Below are 7849 nucleotides of genomic sequence, written 5' to 3'. Positions count from 1 at the left end.
TCATGATTATAGGTCAACGGGAAGTACCCTGTAGGTTTCTTGACAGACAGACAGACAGACAACAAAGTGATCCTATAAGGGTTCCGTTTTTCCTTTTGAGGTACGGAACCCTAAAAATATGCTATTTTTCAGAATGAAAAACTTTTTCATTCTACTCTTTTGAGCCTATCCTTTTTGTATGTTGGTAGTTTGGTACTTTATTTTTTTAATTCAGATACAAGTTAGCCCTTGACTGCAATCTTACCTGGTGGTAAGTGACGATGCAGTCTAAGATGGAAGCGGGCTAGCCGGGAAGGGGTAATGGAGATAGTAATATACCCTGGATTAACACATAGGCTAAATTTTATCCCGGAAAATCAAAGAGTTCTCGCGGGATTTTGAAATATGAAAATCCACGCGGACGAAGTCGCGGTCATCAGCTAGTAATATATAAAACAATGTTTAACTCTAAAAACAGAGTCTTGTCGACACCCTTTAGGTTCGGAACCCTAAAAAGCTTGTTCGTGGTATCTTTGAAATCAATGCGTTTTGTGTAGACTCAGTTGTATAGAGCTGGATTTGGTAATTTTGCCAGATGTCAGTAGGGTTGCCACCTATTTAAAGCAAACTAATAATATTTTTTTTCTAAAATATCACCCGATTTACATTAATTGTAAACAGATAACGTTTTCAATACAGCTGAATACCTCAGTATGATACTGAATACAAAGCTGAGGTGGAAAACTCACATTAAAAACAAACGAGAGCAGCTACAAATCTACTTATTGACAGAAGGTCTTCCGTCTTGTCTATTAATAGACAATGTCAGTAAACAGTAAATCTATATATACAAAAAGAAAAGCTGACCGACTCACTGACTGATCTATCAACGCATAGCTCAAACTACTGAACGGATCGGGCTGAAATTTGGCATGCAGATTATGACGTAGACATCCGCTAAGAAAGGATTTTTTAAAATTCAACTCCTGCAGGCCTAGCATGGGCCGGGAAATTTTCTCCCCGAGGAAAGGATAAAAATTTTATCCCCTCCGATAGTTATTTCCACTCTCCGAGCATGGGCACAGGGTTGGATATAATTATCCCCGGTGATAAGGCGGGGAAAGACTAGTCCTCGGTTAATGTCAAAGTGTTATTATTTTTTATCTGTGCTTTTGATTTTGCTCGTTTTCGTTACGTCTGTGGCTGCTTTTTATTTTAAAAGAGCTAGAAGCCGGAGCCGTAAAATAGTTTAAAAAACATTCACAGAAGATTATGCACGTAAGTATTGTTATTGTTTGTGTTTACCTAACCTAACTCCACTTTTGAATTATCCAAATTAAAAAATAATCGAATAGTTGAAATTCCTAGCTATCACAGTAAGTATCACAAAGACAATTTGTGTTAGTCAGTACACAAAATTGAAGTGATAATATATTGATATTGTTAGCGACAAAGAAATGCATATATTGTTGTTTTATTTGCAGACATGGAAATATGTACTTGAAGAAGGGCACTGGCCACTGACTGACAAGTATGATGAGGCAGCTCGGGATGTAGGACCACCGGGAAATGTCTCAATAGTGCCGTCGGTCACATATATGAGCAATATTCATTATCACTGTTCAATATTAATTATCACTGTTGGGCATAAATGCTCAACAGGAATTGGACCTGAAGACTCCATAATGGGCCAGCCAGAGAGATGCGTGTATTAATTTAGTTCTATTAAATGTGTGTCTTGTATAACAAACTCAAAATAACTTTAGGTACCTACCTATTGGAATAGGTAAGTTAGGTACACATCTTATCAACATAAAATATTTTCATTATTGTTTGAGATGATGATAAAACTAACAGTTCAGCACACTGCACTGAGAAGAGTTCAATATCACTTAAAATTGGTTAAGCTGGTATGGTTTGAGCTATTAAACTAACCTAATTTCTTTATAAGCATGTCAAGCCAATGTTTTTTATCTTATGGCAGGAAATCTTTGAAGTGTCGGTGGTGGACTATGGTGAGACTGTCGTTTAACCCACTTTGTACACAGTGGGTACTTTATAAAACCAATAGCCCCGAGTGGTTTTCCTATAAATGCCAATAAATAAATAAAAAGTAAGTAGAGGATATGTACATTTTTGTAATTTGTAAATAGTTATGAATATAGGAAGTTATTCTATGGCAGTGTGGTTTGATTGAACATTAAACTTGTTACTTCCTTTTCTTAAGGATAATAGCACTACTTTTAGATCTGTTAAGTTAACATCAGAGATTTGTGTACAATGTACATCCAAATAAGCATTGTTTTAATTGGTATTCCTAATATTATGCCTAAAAGTTTGTGTTTGTTACTCAATCACACAGAGTACTTAAAGCAAAATTATTTTTTGAAGAAACTTATTTTTTGTTATAGCAGCAATAGAAATAAGTACAAAATTTCAACTTTAACCTGTTACGTTTCAGGAGACAGACAGATGGAGAGCTGAGACTGTAATAGGGTCCCATTGGTACCCTACAGAACCCTAGTAGTAGTAGTAGATATAAGGATGGGTTTGCACAAGGTGGTTTTAGGTAATAGGTACTTAAAGAAATATATTTTAATGCAAATATGTATTTATTATTCCATCCCTTTTTCCCTTTTACTGTCGGGCAACAGTTAGCAGTCTGGTTTGATCCATAGATATGTGAGACTTCTTTATTTGTTACATTTTCTAGTCTGTCCTTTGGTTGTTCCATTGGAATTCTGAAATATACAATTTATACATTAATGATTTTCAATAATAATAAATTAAGAGTAAGAGGATATACTGAAATGGTCTATAAAGTATAATAGGCTAACATATTTACTCTTACAAAACACTTATGATGAACCATTATAATTTGTAAAGTGTTATTGTGTTTGTGTATCATTATGTATTTAACTATGATATAGGTGTGTATTTTAATTTAAGAATTGTTTTGTTAAATTAGACTCCTGCCTATTTTGTTCAAATAAATGATTTTATTATAATGAGTCATTGTGTTATTTTATATTTCCAATAATCCATACTAATATTATAAATGCGAAAGTGTGTCTGCCTGTCTGTCTGCTAGCTTTTCACAGCCCAACAGTCTAACCGATTTAGATGAAATTTAGTACCTACAGAGTTAGCTTACATCCCGAGGATGGACACCGGCTACTTTTTATTCTGGAAAATCAAATAGTTCTCACAGGATTTTCAAAACCTAAATCCACACAGATGAAGTCGCGGGCAATAGTCATCCCATGACCTTGACTTGTATCTCACTGGTAACTACCATCTGCCAAGAGTCTTATAGATGTGAGGACGTAGAATAAATAGAGAATAGCCGCGAATACCTATTTGTAGGTACCTACTACCTACCTAAGTAGGTAACCTAAATTAGGTACCTATTCGTTTGCACAAGATGGTTTTAGGTAATAGGTAAGTACTTACTTACTTTTATGAATCCATCCACCGAATTAATCGGCTTTAGTGCTTCATTAAGCTGCTCGCATAAGTACAGCACATAATATTTGTCCATCCGAAACAAGTGTTGGAACTCAGCGTCGGGAAATTCAAAGGGATTACTTCCATCACTAATTACGTGCTCATGTTATTTTCGTTCTAAATTCTCTATTTCAAACTAATAAAAAAAGCGCGAGACATGTTTTTTGATCTTTTAATAATTGAGTTAAAGTTCTATGAGCTTATACCCACCTCTAATCTCGATGATAAAATTATCCCTCTCAAATGTCAAAAAAGGACAGTTTATCTTCTTTTATTTGGCCCCATGCTATAGACGGTGGATAAATAGTCCCCCGAGTCCCCGTGAAATGTCAAACGGGGATAAACTTCTCCTCTCCCCTGTTGCCGTGCTCTGAGGGGTGGAGAAGTTAATGTTATCTCCTGTGCAGTGGATAAAATCGGGGGATATAATTTTTATCTTCGGCCCATGCTAGCCGTGCTGAAGGGGTAAAATAGGGGTTTGAAATTTATGTAGTCCACGTGGACAAAGTCGCGAGCATATGCTAGTTGCATATATTTTATAAACAAGTCCTTATCCAAGTTTAAGTTTAACACACTTTCTTTCGTCCCGCCGCTTAATAAGTAGCATTTATCTGAGAAAAGGATAGCAGAAAATAATTACTTCAACAAACAACAATGCGTGGGAAATAGTGAAGTGTTAATTGATAATGTTTTAGATTACATTGCGTTCAAAACGAAAATCAGTGCTAATCATTGTTGTGCTAATTATTATTGTTTTAATTTGAGCCAAAAATCACTTAAAACTTTTATTTCTTTGGGTTAGAATAATAATCTTCAAAATTCAAGATAGGTGAAAAAAAGTATTTTAACTTACTCTATTGCTCTCCTAAAATATGTTTGCCTAAAATAAAGTAGGTACAATATTTTATTATAAAGTAAGGTTGGCAGCCCTAAATGTCAAGATCCATTCATAGGCTCCGTCTGAACATGTGATACTCGTAAAATATAATTTGTATTGTTTGTTATAGAGAGAGAGAGAGCCAGCGCGTGTCAGACCTTCGTTATTTTATAAAAGCCGAAATTTTCTCTGTGTATTGTCTTGTCATACAACAAGGATCATGGTGGCTTTGGGAGATAACAGGTGATAAAGGTGTAAAAAATCTGACGTCAAATTGTAAAGTCAAATTTTTTACATTTGCTTCGAAATAGTATTAGGAATCACGTCATTTGCCAGACACTTAGAGTCGTGGCAACCCCTTACCAGACACCCTTAAACTATTAAACTTTAAGGGTGTCTGGCAGGGGGTTGCCGTGCCACCATGATCCAAACAAACGTTCCTCCAGTGTTGGAAACAATACGCAGATTTTTTTTCAGCTTTTATAAAATAAAAAAGGTCTGGCACGCGCTGGCTCTTAGTCCATTAGATAGTTTTAAAGTTTAAGTAAATTAGACGTCAGATGAATTTGAGAACGTGACAAAAGATCTTGCACCGTGTTATATTCCCAGATTTTGGTGTTAACTATTAATATAATATTATAGTAAAATAGTTGTGAAATTAATACCAAAAAAGTTCGCGTCGCGATATTTTATTCAATCAATCAGCCTATTTGCGTCCACTGCTGGACATAGGCCTTCCCAAGAGCAAGAGATATTTTATTATTATGGTGTAAAAAAAGGTGTATTATGTGTTTAAAATGGACTGGATAGCTGTTGTTAAATTAAATGACTGATACACTTTTGTGCGTCAAGATTTTAAAATCTGGATAGTCCAAATTCTGTGAAACAATAGGTGGTGGTCCTGGGTTCCTGTAGCTGATCGTTGGGAAGTATTAGATACTAAGCTTATCTTATATAAAATTAATAACCGTGTTATTGACTCCAACATTGAAATTGCAAATACATTTGAGAATTTTTTTCGGAATATTCCAGTCACCACTACTAGTTCCCTTAGTTCCTCGCCAACAGAAGCCTATGATCTACTCAGGGCCAATGTTGCTGAGTGCGGTGTCTTGTTTAGGTTTGAATACGTTACACCACATGACATTATTAAAGTGTTCAAATCTTTACAAAGAAAAAAAACAGGAGATCTATGGGGGATATCAGTAAAAATAATCAGCAATATTATCGATATTATTGCGCCATATCTAGCCATAATTTTTAATGAATCTGTGGATTCAGGATCCTTTCCAGACCTCATGAAATGTAGTAAATTGATACCTCTTTTTAAATCTGGTTGCAGAAGTGATCCAAATAATTACAGGCCAATTTCAATTTTTCCAACACTGAGCAAGATATTTGAGAAAATCATGCTCAACCAACTGCTTCGGCATTTTAATCTAAATAAGCTACTCCATTCTGAGCAGTATGGTTTCACTAAAGGTCAATCAACAACCGACGCGGCCGCAATGCTGTTAAAGCATATATTCAGTGCATGGGAAGGCTCACAGAATGCCATTGGTATTTTTTGTGACTTATCCAAGGCATTTGATTGCGTTGAGCACGAGACTCTCCTGGTTAAATTGAGCCACTACGGAATCAAAGACACTGCGCTTGGTCTCATTGCGTCTTATCTTGGTAATCGTATTCAAACAGTGTGTGTTAACGATGTAAAGTCATCCGGATCAGCCTCACTAATGGGTGTTCCTCAAGGCTCTATTCTAGGTCCTTTCATGTTCTTGGTATACATAAACGATTTACCATATTTTGTCCAAAATACTTGCGATATTGTACTATTTGCTGATGATACGTCTTTGATTTTTAAAGTTGATAGAAATAAAGACAATTTTGACGATGTGAGTGGTGCCATATCTCAGGTAACTCACTGGTTTACCGTAAATAATTTACTTTTAAATTCAAAAAAAACTAAGTGTGTTGAATTCGCACTGCCCAATACCAAGAACACAAGTAACATTAATTTAATGATAAATAACGATACATTAAAAATAGAAGAGACTACAACATTTTTGGGGATAACCTTAGATGCGAAGCTTCAATGGGGCACCCATATATCAACTCTTGCTAGCAAATTAAACTCTGCCGCTTACGCTGTTAGAAAGATTCGGCAGTTAACTGACGTGGAAACCGCAAAGATAGTATATTTTGCTTACTTCCATAGTATTATGTCTTATGGAATCTTAATATGGGGTAAAGCGGCAGATATTGGGAGAATTTTTGTTTTACAAAAAAGGGCAATACGCGCAATTTATAACTTAAGACCACGCGATTCCCTTCGAGAGAAATTTAAGGAAATAGATATCCTTACTGTAGCCTCTCAATATATTTATAATAACATAATTTTTGTAAGACAAAATATTCTTAGTTACAAGAAAATTGGTGATCTACACAATAGGCTAACTAGAAACAGAGACAAACTTGCAGCTCCTGCCTTCCGCCTCAGGAAAGTCCAAAAGTCATTTGTGGGTATTGGTATTACCTTTTATAATAAAATCCCGCAAACTATTTTGGACTTACCTTTGCACAAGTTTAAAAAATCTATTAAAAATATGCTCCTGAAAAAAGCATATTACACAATTGAAGATTATCTAAATGATAAAAGAGCGTGGATTTGACCTGCAGCTCGTTCCAGCGACGCACAAGACTGCAAATACTATTTTATACATGGCATAATTTTGTACCTATATCAAATATTTGAAAAGAGCAACCGCCGAGTTTCTTGCTGGTTCTTCTCGGCAGGAAAGGCATTCCGAACCAGTGGTAGATGCATCCGACTATTCGTAAGCACTTGTAAAAGTTTATACGAATAAAAAAGATTTTCATTTTCATTTTCATTTTCATTCATTTTCATATAATAACTAGCCTTTGCCCGCGACTTCGTCCGCGTAAATTTCTGGATTCTGGCCATGAGATCTGAAATTTTCCCGCTGCAAAAGGCCTCACTTCCCTACTCACTCAGTCTCTAACTTCAAAAACATAGGATTTTTATAAAACTTTTCAACCCCCATTTCACCCCCTTAGGGGGAGAATTTAGTTATATCCTTTTTTATCTGATACCCCTAGAAATAGCCTACATTTCAAATTTTAAGTAAAAATAACAATTGTTAAAACTTTTCTATAAAAACATTTCCCCTTAAGGGGGGAAATTCCCAAATTGACTTATACAGATTTTTATTATTTAAAGCTAATAAACTAAATGTCGATTTTCATGTCTCTAACTTCAAAAACATAGGACTTTCATACAACTTTCGACCCCCCCTTTCACACCCTTAGGGGGGGAATTTTTAAAAACCGTTTCTTAGCTGACATCTACGTCCTAGAAAGAACCTATCTTCCAAATTTCAAGTTTGTAGGCCTTATAGTTCCTGAGATTTCGTGATTAGTTAGTCAGTCAGTCAGTCAGTGAGTGAGTGAGTGGTATTTCGCTTT

The 7849-nt window shown here is 35.5% G+C and overlaps 1 long non-coding RNA gene across 2 annotated transcripts; it reads left to right on the top strand.

Annotated features, from left to right (window-relative positions):
* The first annotated feature begins 1198 nt into the window (after nucleotides 1-1198).
* Nucleotides 1199-2129, top strand: LOC138403464 (uncharacterized). 2 transcript variants are annotated; one of them, XR_011237724.1, is made up of 2 exons: nucleotides 1199-1257; nucleotides 1464-2129. It is a non-coding gene; the product is annotated as an uncharacterized lncRNA (long non-coding RNA). The 2 variants fall into 2 exon arrangements; XR_011237723.1 differs by having other exon boundaries at nucleotides 1257-1355.
* Nucleotides 2130-7849: the final 5720 nt, after the last annotated feature.

This window comes from Maniola hyperantus, chromosome 17, assembly GCF_902806685.2.
Source record: "Maniola hyperantus chromosome 17, iAphHyp1.2, whole genome shotgun sequence".
Classification (NCBI taxonomy): domain Eukaryota; kingdom Metazoa; phylum Arthropoda; class Insecta; order Lepidoptera; family Nymphalidae; genus Maniola; species Maniola hyperantus.
This window is presented reverse-complemented; position numbering and strand designations above follow the sequence as displayed.